This window comes from Mauremys mutica, chromosome 1 (genome assembly GCF_020497125.1).
Source record: "Mauremys mutica isolate MM-2020 ecotype Southern chromosome 1, ASM2049712v1, whole genome shotgun sequence".
In the NCBI taxonomy this organism is placed as follows: Eukaryota; Metazoa; Chordata; order Testudines; family Geoemydidae; genus Mauremys; species Mauremys mutica.
In genome coordinates, this window is record NC_059072.1 from 161,476,285 (window position 1) to 161,496,746 (window position 20,462).

Genomic DNA, 20,462 nt, shown 5'->3' on the forward strand with positions numbered 1-20,462 from the left:
AAAGACGTTGGCGAGATTCTTCACCTCAGGGAGCAGCCAGAGCCTTTCCTCACCGCAGAGAAAGACTCTGGCAGCAGGGAAAGGCTCTGGGAGCTCTGCGTTGCTGAAGCCTTTCCCCACTGCCTCCCCCAGCCAGAGCTTTTCAACTGATATGTGTAAATACACAGTGCAGTGTGGACACACCTGCTTTTTACTGTACACATACTATACATGCTGCTGCAAATGGTGCTCAGTGTAGATGTACCCTAAGACAACTCTGCCTTTCCTCAAAAGTGCTAAGCATGTTGCCTGGAGAACAGGAATAGTGGCCTTGTGGTTAAACACAGAATCTGGGTTCTATTTCCAGCTCTGACACAGACTGATCTTGTGCAGATCATTTCTCCTTTCTATTCCTTGGTTTCCCCATCTGCACAATTAAGATGATAATACTTATGGCATAAAGTATGAAAGTCTGTGTTTGTAAAGTTAGTGGACATTTTTGGATGGAAAGTGGTACAAGATGATATTCCCACTCTTGCCTTGTTTTCTTTATATTTTGATTCAGTTTCATTACCAACATGTAGCTAGAATAACGCATCAGGATTTGTAAGCTACACTTATTGTATGTCAAGATTCCTATGTTAACTATGGTTATTTTCCCCAAATTCTTCATGATGATAATGAAAATGCTATGAATAAAATAGGCTGTCATGCAACCTTGCTGATGCTCCTGTTTCTTGAGTTGGTGGATCCTAAGCACATGACAGAGATCAAGGACTTGGACGGCTTTGGGGAGAGGGAGTCTTTTTCACCAACAAGAGTAGACCCTGCTGATTGATTAGCAGAGTGCCATTGGACATTACATTTTCTTGCCCTCTTTCCTACTAGAAAGGTGAGTATGGCACAGGTGAGGACTTCAGATTGGAAACTGACACTAGGAAGATACCATAGAACAAGATGTGAGTATCCCTGAGACCAGCCTTTAGGGATGTTAAGGCAGATAAACCTATACTTGGATTTACTTGGGAAAGGGGAGAACCCTTATAGAAGAAACAAATATTGGGTGAAAATCACTGTGGTGAAGAGGGCCAACATAAAGCCTATGCACCACATAAGTCCCACATAAACTGTCAAAATAGGGTTTCGGGGTGTGTGTGTGTGTGTGTGTGTGTGTGTACTCTTTTTGCTGGCTCTGTGCACAGGGATACATTTCACATTCAGTGAATATTTGTTGTTTTCTCGGTTGAGATCAATTTTCAGTTGCATATATCAAAAGGAATAGCTTTTGGCTGCAACTGCCCCAGTCTCTTCTCTGCCAGAAAGCCACAATGTGATCTTTGAGATGTTACAAGGGGGAAAAAAGAAAGAACTAGAAGTTCGGATCAGGAAACTTTATCTCTCACCTGACAGCTGCACCATTAGCTAGTTCTGATAGACTCACCTTATTTGTCTGGTTTTCTTCACTAGTGCTGTGTATATGCCAGTCAAGAGAGGAAAGGATAGTCTTGTACTCAAAGGACAGCACAAAAGGAGTCAAGAATTCTATTTGCAGCTCTGCCTTTGATTCCAGGGGGCAAGTCACTTAACCTTCAGTTTTTACCAGGACTGCCCGGGGAGGGGTCAAGTGGGGCAATTTGCCCCGGGCCCCACAGGGGCCCCCACAAGAATAGAGTATTCTATAGTATTGCAACTTTTTTTTATGGAAAGGGCCCCTGAAATTGCTTTGCCCCAGGCCCCCTCAATCCTCTGGGCAGCCCTGGTTTTTACGTCTGTAGAATTGGGATATGACGTTCTGAGGCTTAATTATTAAAGCTTACAAAGCACTTTGAGATCTTCAGATGGCAATGCGAAGTATTACAGTTATTACTGATATGTGACACATTTGTTACTTTCCGATCTCAGACATGCTAAACCCGTGGAAAAAACCCGCAGAAATTGGGCTTGTTTTTGGCTTAATTGGCTTGTGAGTTGCTTGTTGGCTAGTTTTTGGCTTGTTGCTGCTGCTTCTTTTTTTTTTTTTTTTTTGATTGGCTCCTGGTAAGCAGAGGCAAGGGAGGGAGAGAGTCAGGGGTGCATAGCGGGCCCACCCAGTCCCAGACTGCACGCCAGGGAGATCTAGTCAGAGTGTTGGGGTTCTTAGGGATTGACTTGTTTTGGCCTGCTTTGAAATGGGATTAGCTTGATTTTTGACTTATTGGAAAAGTCGGGGTGCTTATTTACTGCATGAAAGTTGGCAACTGTGTCTGATCCTGGGTTACTTTAGTAAGTTTATCTTATGACATTGTATTACACGAATATGTGGATTCCCTTTCCTTTCATTTAATTGTTTCTGCCTAAGACATCATAATTTTTGGTCTTCTGTCAACTGATTTGTTGTCTACTGAGTTGAAATAATACTTTAACTCCTTAGAATAAATTGCTGATCACATTCACATGTGCACTTTGTATATGTGCATGCAAGAGCATGTGGTGGGATGAGTTTGTAAAGTATATAGATATGATGGATACAAAAGAATACACAAATGTCTTCTTGTGTAATATTAGCACACTGATAGGTGCCTCAACAGAATCGTAGATAGGTAGGTAGGTAAAGAGACATGACATGGAAAACACCTTTATTCACATAAAATGATATTAAAAACTACTTTAAAATGTTATAAAATTACAATATATACACAAAAGATATTAATAAAATACAGCAAAACACATCTTAAATGAACAATAAACATGAATCACTAAAGTAGCATCATCATCAAGTTCACTCAAAATATTGTTTACACACCAAGTCAACTGGAAAGTGTCCAGATTACAAGTCCATTTATCAAAGGTGTAATCAGTCTTCAGTCTGGCCACAGTGTGCAGAACACCCCTACCACATCACACCGCTTCACCCCGGCCTCTTTCTTCTGGTGAGATTTCAAAATGGCTAGTTTTGCCTGACACAGCAAAAACTTAGGCAGGCAGGAAAATGGCCTAGTGCGAGCATTGTATCTCACTCTGAAAACAAACAAGGGCTTGGAGAAAACCAGTCCCAAACCACTGAAAAGTTGCTGCAAAAAAACCAAAAAGAGGAATTAAACAGAGGCAAGATAGGAAAAAATGAAACATCATGTCTGACACCAAACAGAAGAGGCACTGTGCAGGCACCTCAGAGGCAATATGGTGCACCAAACGATTAGTTGCTACAATCCTATGCAGGACCCTCCACTGCAAGTCACCAGGACACTTAGGAAGAGGTTTATACAACCTCCTCCAAGCCAAAGACCCAGAGTCATCCAGGGACAGAGGCATCCTCGAAGACTGTATCAGGGAGATCAGAGAGGGTGGTAGCACAACCTCACACTTTGACACACATACCACAGACCTGCTTGTTGGTCATGTTTGCAAAAGGAACATTCACCAAACCCTTGCAGGACAACAGTCTGCCTGGCTGTACAAGGATCTCATCCACAGAATGGCAGACAGCTAATGAGAGGAACACCGGATTCCCCCCTGGAAGAACCATCTCTGAAAAAACATTCTGCAAATACTGAGCAGCCCTCTGAGGGAGTTCCACCTGGAATTCAGAGAGGACCTTATCCAAAAAATGCACAGGCAAGATTTTGCTCTGAACAGCAAATGCTATCGCCAACTTCTAGCTTGACCAACTGGGAACAAACCAGTGGGACAGCTTGGTCAACCCAGCCTGAATAAAGGCAGAAAACAGGCTCCTGGAGGAGAGAGCTTCAGCGGAAAAAAGTGGGCTAAAAAACAGTGGCTCTTCCAAGAGCCGTAATCTGAAAAACACAGATTTCACCACAGTTGCCAGGCATTAAAAAGATCATTATAGAATATAAATAAATCTAGATTCTGTAATTGACCAGTTGCCAACAAAAATAGGTGAGAATTAAAGCCCATCCCACCAGCACGATGGAGAAGAGAGAAGGCAATGGATTTCCAGGCCAGGGGGGAGTCAGAGTACAGCAACCACTAAGCTAAACGGACCAGAGGTGAAACGCTACAACCCTGCTGACTAAATCAGTGAGTCCCTGACCCCATTCATCTAATTTGGGGGTACGTATTCCCCCAAAATATAATAATATGCCTCTGAATTTGGTCCAGGAGGAGAGTCCAGACATACTAGCTGGTGCCACATCATTGAGGACACATGGTTATTGGCAATCAAAACCTGTCCCCAAATAGAGAGCCTAGGAAGAAGCCACTGCCCTTTCTCAGGTGCCCTTGCACCATCTTTTCAGCCCCCTCCCGGTTGCTTAATGTATATTGTTCAGATGCAAAAAGGTCCCCCAACACCTAAATCCCAGAGCTGCCCATATGCAATTGTTAGAGCAACAAAGGGGGACTGTTGCACTGCCAAGAGCCCAGTAAGACTGAATTGCTTTTAGCCCAGTTCATGCAAGCAGATGCCTATTCATTGTGATACAGCAGGGCTAGAAGGCAGCAAGAGAGTGATCGATGTGAGGTATATAAGCCATAGGCACCGACTTCTGTTCCTGCTGGTGTGTGCTCGATGTCCCTTTGCGCCCGGCCCCGCCCCCACTCCACCCCTTCCCCCAAGTCCCCACCCCCACCCTGCCTCTTCCTGCCCCTGCCCCTGCTCCACCTTCACCCCACACCCCCTTCCCCAGGTCCCTGTCCCGCCTCTTCCCTGCCTCCTCCCTTGAGCGCTCTGGGTCCCCGCTCTTCCCTCTCCCTCCCGGAGCACCACCAAACAGCTGTTTGGCAGCAGGCAGAATTTCTGGGAGGGAGGAAGAGGAGCAGGAATGCGGCACGCTCAAGGGAGGAGGTGGGGAAGAGGCGAGGGGAGCTTGGCTGCCGGTGGGTGCGGAGCACTTGCTAATCTTTCCCCATGGGCGCTCCAGCCCAGGAGCGCCCACGCAGTCGGCGCCTATGATATAAGCCCCAGGATGGTCAGAGCCTTATTCCCTGTAGACTAAGGAGAGGTTACTAAAGGTTAATTAGAGTAACTAAAGCCAATTAATGCCCCACCCGAGACCTAATAAAAACCCCTGCTTCAGTCAGATGGGGGGAGGGAAGGAGAGCTGACTGTAGTTTGGAGGTGTGCTGGTGTTGACCAGAGGATTGGAGTATCAAGGGAAGGGAGACCCTGCCCAAGCAGGGCATGGGGACTCCCCCAGCACAGAGGACCGAGAGAAACCCTGCCGAGGGGGAAAGAGGGCAAGAAGCCTGTGAAGCCGAAGGAGCTGGGACCGGAATAGAGGGCGAACTTGGGTCCCTTCCCCGCTCCCTTTCTCTCCCCCTCCAGGTCACTTGCGAAGCCCAAGAATACGGGCAGGGACAACACCCTGACCCACCGCACCAAGGAAAAGCACGGGACCCACCAAAATAACATTGGCCATTTGCCACATCATGCACTTGTAAACAAACGCAAAGTGCCTGCATGTCACTGTGAGATATGATAAAAACTGAGATATCATCAGACCGACAGACGAATGGGGAAAGGATCCGGCACTCTTGGCACAGAAAAGCCAATCAGACAGCTTGTGGGGAGGTGCAGAAACTGCTCCAAATTAAAGCGTCATGGGCGGTGGGTATAATAGGCCAAGGAAGGCTTAGTCTTCCCTGGCGCTGCCGCCCACCCACCACTGGACACCTGGGCTGTGGTGGTGCTGCCCCTTCTCCAAGGCCCCCACCGTCTGCTGCTGCTGCCTGTTGGCCATGTCTCCTCCACCCCACCTCCCCTCCAGAGGTCCCCACTTCTCGCAGCATCCCTCCTCCTCAGTGATGGGGAAGTGAGGAGTGACGCAGAGAGTCAGCGATGGGCGAGGGAGGGAGGAGGCTCAGCTGGGCGCTGGGCCGGCGGCTCGGCCAGGGAGTCCGGTGCTCGTGGGGCTGGCCCAGCTCTGGGGCCAGTCTGATGCTTGGGAATGACATAACATGCCCCACATTTGGGTTCTTGCAGACGAATGGAATCATCCTAAGAGCAGGAACTACCTTACCATTGAGAGAGATCAGACACTGGTGTCTCATTGTGAAGGAAGGGGGGACATTGGTACTTTAGTAGCAGGAGTAAACAAGGGGAAAACTTGAACAAAAGCCTCCTTGACCCAGAGTCCCTCCTGTACCAAACGATTAACAAACTATTCTTGCGTGAGGAAAATCACTATAAATTTGCTCATTCGAGAGGCAGATTTTGTATTTGCACAGCCAGTAATCTTATCTACACTCAGCAACACATCCTGCACAGTGCAGGAGACAGGAGGTACACACTGAATCCCATGCTTGTGGATTAAACTGCTAAAACCCTCTGAGGCGGAGAACCCCACCAACTCCTGCAAGGAAAAGGAGATGGGGGACCAATAACACCCCTAAAGTAAAGAAACAGCAAGTAACAAAACCAAACCATACACAGCCTAACAGAAACCTGGCTAGTGCATAGAGCACATAAACTCAGCCTCACTCTCAGAAGCTCCCACAATCCTGAGAAAGAGAGAATCCATCTCTCTTTCCTTTTTTGTAATAATGAGGACTGGAGAGATCCATGAGAACGTAAGAATAGCCATCCTACGTCAGACCAGTGGTCCATCTAGCCCAGAATCCTGTCTTCTGATAGTGGCCAATGCCATATGCTTCAGAGAGAATGAACAAAATAGAGTAATTTTTGAGTCATCCATCCCCCGTCCTCCAGTCCCAGCTTCTGGCAGTTGGAGGTTTAGGGACACCCAGAGCATGGGATTGCATCCCTGACCATCTTGACTAATAGCCACTGATAGATGACATTATCCAATTCTTTTTTTTTTTACCCCAGTTTTACTTCTGGCCTTCACAACATCGTCTGGCAATGAGTTCTACAGGTTGACTGTACGTTAGGTAAAGAAGTACTTCCTAATGTTTGTTTTAAACCTGTTGCCTATTGATTTCATTGGGTGACCCCGGCTCTTGTGTTATGTGAAGGGATAAATAACACTTCCCTTTTCCCTTTCTCTACCCCATTCATGACTTTAGTATAGTCCTCTGTTGTATCCCACTTTAGTCATCTCTTTTCCAGAAGCTCTGCAAACTTTGCCATTACATTAGCTATGCTTCAGTCATCAGGTATAGAGGCTGATTTAAGCGATAGGTTACACACCACAATTAGTATTTCTGCAATTTCATATTTGAGTTCCTTCAGAACTCTTGGGTGAATACTGTCTGGTCCTGGTGACTTATTATTGTCACCTAACAATATTCTCCCTCACATCCTCTGCAGTAAAGACTGGTGCAAAGAATTCATTTAGTTTTTCTGCAATAGCCTTGTCTTCCTTGAGTGCACCCTTTAGCACCTTGATTGGCCAGTGCCCCATTGATTGTTTGGCAGGTTCCTGCTTCTGATGTACTTAAAACAATTTTGCTGTTATTTTTTGAGTCCTTTGCTACTTGCTTTTCAGATTCTTTTGTGGCCTCCCTAATTATACTTGACTTTTCAGAATTTATGCTCCTTTCTGTTTTCATTAGTAGGATTTAACTTCCAGTTTTCAAATGATGTCTTTTTGCTTCTATCTGCCTCTTTTACTTTGTTGTTTATCCATGGTGGCATTTTTTTGGTCCTCTGACTGTTTTTTTAAAATTTGGTATATACATTTAGTTTGAGCCTCTATTATGGTGTTTCTAAATGGTTGCCACACACCTTGCAGGGGGAGGGATAGCTCAGTGGTTTGAGCATTGGCCTGCTAAACTCAGGGTTGTGAGTTCAATCCTTGAGGGGGCCACTTAGGAATCTGGGGCAAAAATCAGTACTTGGTCCTGCTAGTGAAGGCAGGGGGCTGGACTTGATGACCTTTCAAGGTCCTTTCCAGTTCTAAGAGATAGGTACATCTCCAATTATTTATTTATTTTATATTTATTCACTCTTGTGACTGTTCCCTTTAATTTCCATTTAACTAGCGTCCCCTCTTCTGTGTAGTTGAAGGTATCTATCTCCCCCCTACAAAGATATTAAATTAAATTACATTATGGTTGCTATTACTTAGCCATTCAGCTATATTCCCCTCTTGGACCAGATCCTGTGCTCCACTTAGTATTAAATCAAGTATTGCCTCTCCCCTTGTGGATGCCAGGACTAGCTGCTCTAAAGAGCAGTTGTTAATGGTGCCTAGAAATCCATACTTTCTATTAAAGACAGGCCTGAACTAAAACTCCACATTTGAATAACCCCCAAACTCTGGGGGTGTTCAAAATATGAATCTGGATTCAGATCCAAAGTGTGTAGCTTGGGTCTTTCTTTGTATTCTGCTAATGAAGGGGACAGCTTTGACTGTGAGTTTGTACATTCTAAAAGTTTCACTGCCATATTTTCAAAATAAAATATTTTAACCAAGATATGTACTTGTTTGTTTTTATTTCCTCTTACTAAAACATTACATATATAAAAATATGAGTTTTGTTACCATGAGTCCCAAACCCTGGCAGCTTAATGTCAAATTGTTGTAATGTATTAATAATTTTTCTCATTTGGACTTCTGGGTTTTCCCTTTTTTTCCTGTTTTCAGAGATTTTACATTTGGATAGAATTAAAACCATTGATTTTAAATGCTGCTATAACATTTATACTCAAACTTATGGTGTAACCCTTGGAGTTTTTAATGCTGTTCCAACTGGTATTTGAAAAATAAAAATTGTTTTTGATTTTGCATCTGTTCAAGTGGTCTGAATGTCTATAGCTATCACGTCGTAATCTACTGTTTTGCAAAGTAAAAGGGCATTGATTTTACAAGATAAAAACTTACAACCAGATCAGCTATTTTGTATCCTTTAGCAAAAGGATATATAGGCCCTGTACTTTTTACACCTTGCACAACAGATTTCCTCTTTCTAAATTTGCCTGTCTTTCTTTTCCCCTCTGTGCAATTGTCTGAAAGTACTTCATGTTGTAGAACGGATTTTAAAAATATTTTTGGCTAGCATTATTTAAAATCATATTTTCTCTTTCAGTTTGTACATTCTGGTCCTAACAGTTTCCTTATTTGGCTGAAATTAACATTTTTTCCCGCACTCATCGGTATGTGATGTTGTCTTTCTGTCATTTTTAATTGTTATGCCTGATTTTTCTTTTAGAAGGTAGATTGTTGAAATTAAGGGGCAGGAGGTTTCTTTCCATGTTAATCTGAGATCCTTTAATGCAGAGGCATATTTTGCTTTTGTGAATTGCTTTTTTCCCCCTCTTTCTTCATTACAGACTACTCTGGGAAGAGCTTTTTTTAACCAAAAAAAAAAGGCCACGCTTGACTGATAATGCATTGCTTTGGATGGTGAAACATTATGAAAGTTTAATTTTTAATTAAATCTGAAATACCAATTATAACTGAAAGAGATTTTAACCTGTTTCTTTTCAGACTGCCTGAAGTTAAATTTTAGATGCTGAAATCACTGCACCTTAAAAACAAAAAGATTAAGCTGCACTGCATTCCTGTAAGTAAAAGCTTTTCCGGTACCTTTTGTCAGTATTTCTCTGAATACAGTGCACACAATAAAAGTGTTAGCACAGTAACTGGACATGGATAAAGGTCAGAGTGCCCTTGGATGGGATTTACAAGTTTAAATGACATTCATTAATTTTTTTAAAGGAAGTTGTGTTAGATCTTTACCAGGTTTTATGTCAGACCCCAAACTGCTAATTCTTTCTGCTGGCTGTTTCAAATTCTATTAGGAATGGTGTGTAGCTTTGTTCCAATCGACATACATTTCCTGTTATCCTGTCACCAAGGATTCCTGCACTTTAATGCAGGGATAATGGAAAATAGCAGAGATTCCTGATGGCATCAGAAATATAATTCATTCTCCTTTGTGATGTCATAGGACATTTTTGTCCTTTGTTATAAGAAAAATCGAAAGAAAGAGAAAGTTTCTGGTGACATCACAACAGAAGTCATCTGCCTGAGGACATTGGATGGGATCAGAAATGCATAATTCTTCTGTGCGTGTGTGTATGTGTGTTCCCTATTGTGCTAGGAAACAGTCAAAATAGCATATCTTATGTTTTCGAACGAGAGATGAGGCTGTCTCTAAGAGCCCCATTAGTCCATAAATGCATGTCAGAGTCTACATCAGTCTGGTCTATCCTTATTTAGAAGCTGTTTTGTCAATGTACTCGAGAGAACAATTAATACTTGGGATTTCAATGCATGAATAACAGGCAAGTGAATGACCAGACAGTGTAAAAGATTCAGATGCCCCGAGTTTAAAAAGAAACAAAACAAAATCTTAAACATGATAGGGGGAAAGGGATTTTAGTTGGGCAATAAAAGGTTGTGAAATACTACAAAGCAAAGTCAATCTGTTTTCTCATCTAAGATGAAAATGTAAGTTTGGTAATGAAATCCAGAAGCTTATGAATTCTTCCTAAGTGATATCTTTGTTTTATAGCACAAAGTGTTTCACTGTTTTAACTGTTACATAAGGGGGTTTTCACCCCCTTTCAACTCTAATGAATTTACTTTGGAGACTAGCTGAAGGGTACAGCATACTGCGGGTACATAATACCCCTTCCAGGAATGGAATGCCAGGCATGAGTCAGTGAGGCAGATTGTGCCATTCTGGCACCAATCCATTGCGTTTTTACATTACTGGCAGGGGCATGCCATTGTGTTGTTAAATACTATGCATTAACTGCAGACTGTGGCCAGTGAATTGGGTTTAAAATGTTCTGCTCATAGTTCTTAACTTCCTACCACAAGCAGTATCCCTGGCCACCATGGTCATCACTGTAACTCTGAGCCTATGACCTAGGTTAAAGGTACTAGCAGATTTAGTGGTACCAATGACATAACATTGGGGGGGGCGCAGAGAGGTGGGGTTGGGGGAAAAGACTTTGGAATGTATGAACACTGAATCTAAAAGCCCTTTTGTAATTCCCTGTATATTATAAAATAATAATCAGGAGAATTTTGCTTGGAATGCATTAGACATTTTCTTACCAAAATTTAATAGATCTAGGAGTGAATTAAGGCTGGTTCTTTGGATCTTTGGGATACAGATGGTCACTGGGTCCTTGATGGAGCAGTGAGGCGAAGTACTATGTAGCAGTATATGGCCCTGATGATTGGCTGCCAGCTGGGCTGAGCTATATCACTTGGTAAGCATATCAGGGACTCGTTGGTAGAGGAAAACAACTTTAAATGTCAGTTGTTATCCTAACATAAATGTGGAACCGACCTGCAGAAATAGAACATTAGTATCGCCATTTTACTGATGGGAAAACTGAGACACAAAGGTTAAATGACTTGCTCCAGGTCACAGAGCAAATCAGACCTAGAGTTGTGAATAGGACACAGGATCCTGACTCAGCACAATTCCATCCTTCCTTTTGGTCTATCAAACTCTCTCAGCTGGACCTCTGCTTTATTGCATGCATTATCTTATCTCCAACTTAATTCCATCATTCATTTTTCAAAACTATCCTGCCTGTAAACTCCTAAATGCCTCCTAGATTCTGTAGCCTCAGCATACAGCCCCACCTTTGAAATATACCAGGATTGTTGTGCTTTACGATTCTTATACTGTGAGTAGCATGGTGGAGGGACTTCTATGGTTGGACATGCAAATCATGATAATGAAATCTGGACATTCGAGTGTCCATGTAGGCAGTAACACAAAACAATTATAATGCATGGTGGTTAGGCATAGAAGAAAAGATACTTCGAAGTTTTGCGTTGTTTCTTACTGAGGTTCACTGTGAACAGTGGCTGCTAATTTCTGAGATCTGGGATGAGATTAATCCCAGTATATGGCTTTCCTGTAAATAGAGAACTACCTATTTAAAAAAAAAAAATTGGAGTCTGAAGAGATCATTCCCAGGCTGTGATGTCCCTACATCATCTAATTGTTCAGAATGTGGGCTATCTCCTCAGATGGTGCAAATCATATATGCTGTTGACTTCCATGGAGTTTATGCCCATTTATGCTGCTGAGGATCTGCCTGACAGTCACCTGAAAAAAGGGGTTTTCTAAAGATAGTGCGACATAATATTCAGAGGAAATGACTGTGTGATTGAACCTGCAATGTGCTGAGCACTCTGGGTCCAATCCAGCACTGTATTTAAATGTATACTTACTGTTGTACATTTATTCACTGAAGTCAGAGGGATTACTCACATAATTAATTTTAAGCACGTGTTTAACTGCTTTAGTGTATGAGGGCTAGCACCTAGCAGGATCAAGCCCTTTATGAGGAGTAATCTCTGCTCCAGGTGAGTATTTGTTTTCCTTTAACATGAACAATAATGGGAGTCAGATATTTGCACAAAGGAAAGATACTGTACATATAAGCTAAAATTGTCCAAAACATATATGGGTGTGGGATAAATTTTCAGAGCAGTGTCTAGGGATTTAACCATGTTTCCCTTATCTAAGATTTATAAGAATTGCATATAGTAGATAAATTTTTAATGTATATGCTGCCTTGAAAAATTTCAGCTCATATGTGGTCTAGTGGTCTGAGTACAGGATTAATAGCCAAGAGATCCTGATTCTTATCCCGATTCAGACACGCATGGCATTGAGCAAGTCACTTAACCTCTCTGGACCTCACCATTCATATCTATTTTAAAGTGTGGATAATACTGACATACCTATGTGAACATTATTAGTTAGTGTTTGTGAAGCTCTTGAAAGTGCTTAGCATTGTTATTATAAACAAACACCTTGTGTGCACAAAACACCTGGGATGGAGATATAGTCACTCACAGGGATGATCTTTCACAACTCACTTGTGCCTTTGTTTTCTTCCATCACTCAAAGGTATCAAGGCCAATTGTAATTTACAAAAATACTTCCCATATCATTCTCCTCACTGAGTATTTTTATTGCAAACTTTCTTTCTTTGTTTGTCTGTCTCCATACTTTTCTCCATGCTGAATTAACCTTGCTTACCAAACTTTATCCCCTCCTCTGCACTATACAGCAGAGACATTTGCATAGCCTCCAAATTACAAAGAACAAATTCATTTTGTCTACTAATTATGTTTGCTGATGATGTATGAAACAGACAGAAGACAGTTTGAATTTTCATAAGTTCAATTGAGCTTGCAGGCATAAGAAAACGAACTGGCAGAACCCAAGCCAATGTGACATGGAATGCGGGGATCCCAGAGTGCATGCTGCATGCATAGCGTCAGGATGTGAGGGCTAAGAAGGGCCTCTTCCATCAGAGGAGTGCTTTTAAAAGAAGGAAATATTTTGAAGCAACAAACAATCCACCCTAACATATCCTTCAGGTTCTCCTTTACAGTGCATTGAACATCATAGTGCTTGGGGGACATGGGCATCTGCTCACCAATATTGCAACTTACTGTTTTAACCAGAGTTTCATGCCTGAGACATGTTTTGTTTTCCCCAGCAGTTCTCTAACTCCTATTCCTCCTATCAGCTCCAACACTGCTCACAGGATGATGGCAAGCTAAGCTCTTTTTGCCAAAAAAAACTGTAGTAGAAAGAGGTCTGCTGGAGAAGACATTTGTATAAAAAAATTGTTTGGGATTCTGCCTGCCCTAAATAGAACTCATTGTCTTGGGGCTGTCACCGAAGAATTGTATTAGCACTAACAAAGGGAATGAATTTTGCCTTCTCTTTCTCCTACAATGAGGCATCAATCCAGAAACTCCTGGGGATAAATTCTACCCTGATTTTTACTCATGCAACCCCATCAAAGTTAATGCGGTGGTACAGATGTAAGTAAAGGCAGAATTTGCCTCTAGCATTAGATTGGCTGAGAAGGCAGAAGTCTGTTTCGCTGCATCATCTGACCTGGGGTACAGGTTTCAAAAGTGTGTAAGTGACTTAAGAGTCCAAGTGCCATTGGATTTCAATGTAGGCTCTTAAGTATATGTCTCTATGGAAAATGGGACTCAGGCTTACTCACTTACGCACTTTTGAAAATTTTATCCTTGGTTATTTATATTGTCAGCAAGGCCCCCTGAAGGTAACGGGCCGGTACTCTGTGGGGTGCTGACAACTTCTTAACCCTGTTTTTGAGACAAAGATGGGGAGGGTGTTAATGTAGACATTTGGGTCCAGATTTGTAGATGATGATAATCTGCACAGTTTCACTGAAGTCAGTGGAGTAACACTGATTTATGCCACTGGAATATCTGGTCCTTAAACTTCAGATGAAATGAGAAAATCCAAGGTACTTGTTTGTTCCTTAAAAAATCACCTTATTTTAGGTCTTCTGACATGGGACATGGTCACAGTTTAAAGGTGCAAATACAGCGGATGATCAAAAGAATAAATATGCAGCGGGGTTTATGGTAATCCTTTTCTACAAAAAGCAAATTTCTCAGGAGATTATGCAACTTCACGATTGACTCTTTGTTGTCTTTGAATCTCCAGCTAAACATCCTCAAAAGAACAATAGTGAGACCATTTTGGGTACAATAGTCTTGGAACTCTGATAACCCAGTAGATATTTTTGTTTGCTCTTAGGTTGGCTTTAATCAGACCATCTGCAAGTCAACTGATAGCAGTTAGGACTGAACCTTATTTATGTCCATTGTGCATTTTTTTTTTTAGATATCTGGCGTTCCTTTCTAAGGCTGTACTTTAAGTGCAGGCTGAAGCACTCACAGTGTAGAAAGTATATTGTACCATGCAGCTTTTGTTTTAGTGGTGTGTTTGCTACATTAGGTAGAGAGAGGAAAATAGCTCTCTAGTGTACAGTTGGTCTATTAGGCGTAGGGATATTGGTCGTGAGTCATTCATTTTAGAAGGTGCAGGGATTTCAGTGTTGATTCCCTGAGCAGTATTGCTTTAATAAGTTATAAAATACTGTAGCATTTCAACACTTAAAGAGGCTACAGTGAAACGAGACAATCTTTCACTCCACTTATCAAAGCATTTGCTGGTCTCACTTCAAGGGAGATGAAAGACTAAAGAATATTGAGCAAGGAAAGTTAATCTATAGCCAGAGATGTCATTAGATAAGAAGTTACAAAAAGAAAAGAGTTGACACAAACATGCTGGCTTTTGCCAGCCCTTGCTATAAATGTATTTCTTCTCCTCAACACACAAAGCCAAATTCTGCTGCTAGACTAGTGTAAATCAGGAGTGAATCCACTGAAAGCAGTATGGTTATTCAGGATTTACATTGTTGCCAGCATTTGGCAGAATAGACTGGAGATAGTTAAATACATCCCTGGAAATGTCAAAGCCTCAGATATATGAGATACATGAACCTTCTAGGCAGGATCCTCCACTGGTGTAGGTCTGACTCACCCCAGTACATGATCTGGTCCTCTGTGTCTAGGGTGACCAGACAGCAAGTGTCAATAATTGGGACAAGAGTGGGGGATAATAGGAGCCTATATAAGAAAAAGACCCAAAAATCAGGACTGTCCCTATAAAATCAGGACATCTGGTCGCCCTGTCTGTGTCTGTATCTCTTCCATCACCACCACCCATCCTTAGATAATATCACCTCTGGGACAGATTTTTATCTCAGTTACACCAATGTAAATCCATCAATCTCAGTAATTTGCACTGGTGCAATGAGGATCAGAATGTTGCCCTCTCCCTTTTTCTAAGAGTACTCTGGGGAGTTCAGCTGTGGACACATTAGCAGTTCTGGTGCCAACACAAACTCTGCCTAGTCTTGTGAGGTCTGACAGGAAATGTTCTCATTGAACACGTCTTTAAGAAGTGCTGTATTTTATAATGACAGAAGAAGTCTGCTTCCAGAATACGTTGTGCTCATCCCAGAGCTCCCCATATCCTCCATTTAAATGGAGCAACTTCTTCCTCCCAACCTGTTGCTTCTGCAGCTCTGCCCATCACTGAGCCTGCTGGAGGTGGCAGCGGGGAAGCACAAATGGAAATGGAAAGCACTTGGCAGATGCTCTGTGCTGTTAAAGGCCTTTGGAACAGGGTCTGGCTTTGCAAGATGTTTTCAATGTCAGTAATATTGATGGCATCCCTGAATCAGAAACTGCATTAACAAATCTTTTGAACCAATTGGTATCCGTGGTAGCCTTTTTTTTATTTTATTTTAAAGAGGCCTATAACATATTGTTAAACATCTCATTCCAGTTCCACATACTGTTCTCATGGAAATTTTGGATAATGAAAGCCTTTTATAAGATGGAAGTAGCTTATCTAATCTCTTTAAGACTGGCAAGAAGTAATCAGGAGTCCTGTGACTCTTAGCAGCAGCACATTTTCAGGGAATTAGGCACGCATTTCCCAGCAGCAATGATGGGAATTGTGTGCCAAATTACTGCAAACCCTTGCTGAAAATGAGCCCTCTTAGGTCATGATCCTGGCTCATTTGTGTAGGCTTCATTGGAATCATTAATGAGAATAAAGGCTGCAGGAGCAAGCCCCGAATGGAAGAATTGCCAGTATCATTTTCATAACATTCGCCTGTGGCAGGCAGCTTCCATGTGGCCTTGGGAAAGATAGAAATGGAAGAAGATCAGTTTCCCATTTGGTCCAATTTCCTAGTAGCTCTAGCGTGCACTCCTTGTTTCATTATCTGCTTAGTAGAGCTTCTGGTGGCTAGGGAGGAGGGGAAATCTTATTTACCAAGAATACAATCTTTTGTTTTTGCTCACATTCTTTCTCTAAAAAAATGCTAGTAGTCACCCCCATTGAGATATTTCTCCTCCTGCTACTGCTACTTCCATGTGGGAGTCGAGGCTGGAGGATGTCTGTGGAATGGGCTTGTTTTCATTTGAATTGTCACTGCTCAGAATGTGCCATCCCCGAACCCCTGCCAGGGGCAGATTAGGAAGTGAGCCTTGGATCCTTGGGTTCTGGGACTCAACTTCTCAGAGGATCTAAGCAAAAAATGATACAGAATAACAGGGGGCAGTACATGGCGCAGTTGTTTGAAGACAAACAGCTGCCTGCCGGAGTGGGCTCTAGGAAGAGTCAAGGACTTGTGCATGGGAGGAAGAAAAAGAGTTCAACCTAGGTTTACAGGAGGGAAATGAGCTGGGAGAAGTGATCGTCTTAGAGAGGAAAGGAGTAAAGAAGCCTGAAGTGTTTTTGGCAGAGAGACGATGTCTGGGAGAATCTGGACCCTGTTTGGAATTAGTCCAATCCTGCCTAGAGAGTAGAGTGGTGCAAAGGTTCCCAAACTACTCCTACTTTTCTTTTTTGCTGTGCACCTCTTTGGAAATTTGTATTCCATGCATGCCCCCATCTTTCTAAAAAACAGTATTTCAGTGGTTGCCTTGCATCTAGGAGCTCATTCTGACTGATGTGTCCCACTGCTCTCCAGCCCCTGAGCATCCCCTGCCAGGGACATGCTCCAGGTGGGTGGCCCCAGCAGAACACAGACAGCTGGGCTGCTCCCTCTTCTCCCCGTGTCCCTGCCCTAGGACCTCACAGGCCTCACTCAAGTTCCTCTAGCCTGGAGGTAGCCCCAGAGCTTGTGAGGGCAGGGAGGAACTACCTCCCAAGGGACATGTGCATCAGCCTGTGGAGAGGTGAGTGAGCAGGAACGGCCCACCACCTCCTGCCCAGAGAGAGGCCGTGCCCCCATGCTCCTCGTCCTTCCCTCCTTGTTCTTCCAGCCTGGCAGCAATGGCAGGAGGTGGAGCAGAAGACTCAGACAGTGAGAGGACTGTTAGGGCCTTGAATAGGGGCGATGAAGATCCAGGAGCCAATAGACTATACTATTTTCAGTATGTATCCACCATGGCTGTCGCTTGAGCTACGTGCATATAAAGTTATAAATCCTTATCACTTGATTGGTCCTGCAGGAAGGAAGTGTTTTTTTGTTTTGTTTTGTTTTGGGGGTGGGGGTTGGACACACATACAGTGATCTATACATCACTGTTTTATAGTTAAAGGGCAAATGTAATTGTGCCAAAAAGTGTTTCTTCCGACATCACAAATTAGTGTAAAGCTTAGATGTTTCTCCTGCCTGTTTTTCCCATGGTTTTTAAAACATCCTATGCAGTTAAATCTAGCCTTGGGACCTGTTGCGTTCTTCGTGTCATGAGACATTTGTAAGTGATGTGGCAAACTCCCCTTCACTCTAATGATGTCTTTGTCATGTTACAAGCCCCACAAATGTGTGTGCTGACACAAGGTCTGGGAATGCTTTAAAGGAAAACTTCAGTGATTAATAATACTTTAGATATCTAGTAAATATTTAGTTTCCTAAAGATACCTGTCATGTCACCTGAATGTTTTGCTGCCCTGTCTCGAGTGTATACCTCTTTGGAGGAACTTAGAATAATTCTTTCTGCAATAAGGTGACCATGACTACTATGTATGACTATAAGGTATAACAAATATGGTATTTATCTGGTAGTAAATATTAACCCTTTTATTCCCTGTCATTCTGTAGATTTGATTCATTTATACATTAACTTTTCTTTAGAATCTTTAGGGTATTAACAGAGAGTATGTTGAATTCTAAGGCCCAGCACACTGGTTCTTGAATGATAAGTAATTCTATTAAAGTATCAGAGGGGTAGCCGTGTTAGTCTGGATCTGTAAAAGCAGCAAAGAGTCCTGTGGCACCTTATAGACTAACAGACGTATTGGAGCATGAGCTTTCGTGGGTGCATGCATCCGACGAAGTGGGCATTCACCCACGAAAGCTCATGCTCCAAAACGTCTGTTAGTCTATAAGGTGCCACAGGACTCTTTGCTGCTAATTCTATTCAGGAATTCTATGTGTTAGACTACATATTATAATCCTGGGCACTCTATGTCCACAGAACTCCAGATAATCTGGGAAACCATTCTCTTCATATCTCTCTCTTGGTAGTCCATCGATCCGATGATGACAAATCTGTGCAGATCATCTATTGTTGGACTCATGGTGTGCCCTCTGATGACTGTACAAGCCAATTCTAGAGGTGCACATTTTGCTGCAGATGGTGCATGGGAAGTTCGCAGTCAGTGGATTGTGCGCTGCTGATGCTCTGTGATGTCGTTCGCGTGCCTCTTGTAGACGCCGGCAGCGGTCTTCCTTGAAGGCGATGCAGGTATTTCTAACTGTTGCACGCCACTGTGTTCTGTCGCTGGCGGCGTCCTCAAGGTCCCTGGGTTTGATACTGCTATACTGCAGATTGGCTTTGATGGTGTCCTTGTAACGTTTCCGTGGACGACCTATATGCCGGATGCCCTGGGAGAGCTCACCATACAGAAGCTGGCGGGGGATTCTGTTGGCATCCATGCGGCTGACATGACCGGTCCAACGTAGATGTGACTTCATGATCATCATTTCGATGCTTGTCATCTGGGCTCTCTTGAGGACCTCGAGATTGGGCACTTTGTCTTGCCAGCGGATCTTCATGATGTTGCGGAGGCAGCGCATGTGGAATACTTCAAGCTGCTTGATGTGATGCCTATATAGTGTCCATGTTTCGCACCCATACAAAAGAGATGAGAGAACAACAGCTCTGTACACAAGCAGTTTTGTTGACATCTGGATGTTGTGGTGGTTTAAAACTTTGACACGCAGACAGCCAAGTGCCTGGCTTGCTTTGGATATTCGTGCGTTGATCTCATTATCCAGTGATCCATCACTAGATATGACACTACCCAGGTATTTAAAGTTCTCCACTACTTTAAGCTGAGTGCCGTCAATGGAGATACTCGGGACAGAAGCATTTGATCCAGGTGAAGGTTGATGAAGAACTTCTGTCTTTCCGAGGCTGATAGTTAGTCCGAAGAGTTGCGAGGCTTCAGCAAAATTGTTGACAATGTGCTGAAGATCATTTTCAGTGTGAGCCATGAGGGCACAGTCATCGGCAAAGAGTGCCTCAAGAAGGAGTTTCTGCACTGTCTTAGTCTTTGCATTCAGGCGACGGAGGTCAAAAAGTGAACCTCGTGCCGGTATTTCAGGTATATAGCTCGGTCCAGATCTTTCATTGCATGGTTAAGGACGCATGCAAAGAACAGGTTAAATAGGACAGGAGCGAGAACACATCCTTGTTTCACGCCATTGGTGATGCTGAAGGGGGCTGATGTGGCTCCAGCAGACAATACTTCGCCTGTCATGCTGTCATGAAAAAGGCGTATAATCTGGACAAATTTTCTTGGGCAGCCAAGTCGTGTTAGAATGGTCCAAAGGGCTTCCCCGTTGATGGTATCAAACGCCTTTGTCAGATCTATGAAGACAGCATATAGGTGCATATTCTGTTCAATGCACTTCTCTTGTATTTGTCTGACAGCAAACACCATGTCGACTGTGCTCCGGCCAGGTCGGAAACCACATTGACTTTCAGGTAGATTTGCCTTGGAAATACTGGCAATTAGGTGGTTCAAGATGATGCGGGCGATGATCTTCCCACCAACGGAGAGGAGGGATATGCCTCTATAGTTTCCACATTCTGCTTTGCTGCCTTTGTTCTTGAAAAGAGAGAAAATAGACAAAAGAGAGGAGTCTTGATGACAAACTGACATCCCACGAACAATTGATCGGTACTGTAACCGAAAAGTGGGACCAGTTCAAGCAGATAGTGACTGACACAGCAATAACATCTCTTGGACCAAAGAAAAGAACACATCAGGATTGGTTTGATGAGAAC

At 43.0% G+C, this 20,462-nt stretch overlaps 1 protein-coding gene across 17 annotated transcripts in view; it reads left to right on the top strand.

The window, feature by feature from the left end:
* The window catches only part of ZBTB20 (zinc finger and BTB domain containing 20), a 666,697-nt gene that overhangs the window by 225,512 nt on the left and 420,723 nt on the right, over positions 1–20,462 (top strand). For 16 of the 17 annotated variants that reach the window (XM_045001306.1, XM_045001342.1, XM_045001323.1 and 13 more), the window contains one exon: positions 9,312–9,387. The exons of the other annotated variant lie outside the window; for it this stretch is intronic. The gene's annotated coding sequence lies outside the window, so the exon portion shown is untranslated. The remainder of the gene's footprint in view (positions 1–9,311; positions 9,388–20,462) is intronic. 17 annotated transcript variants of the gene reach the window in all.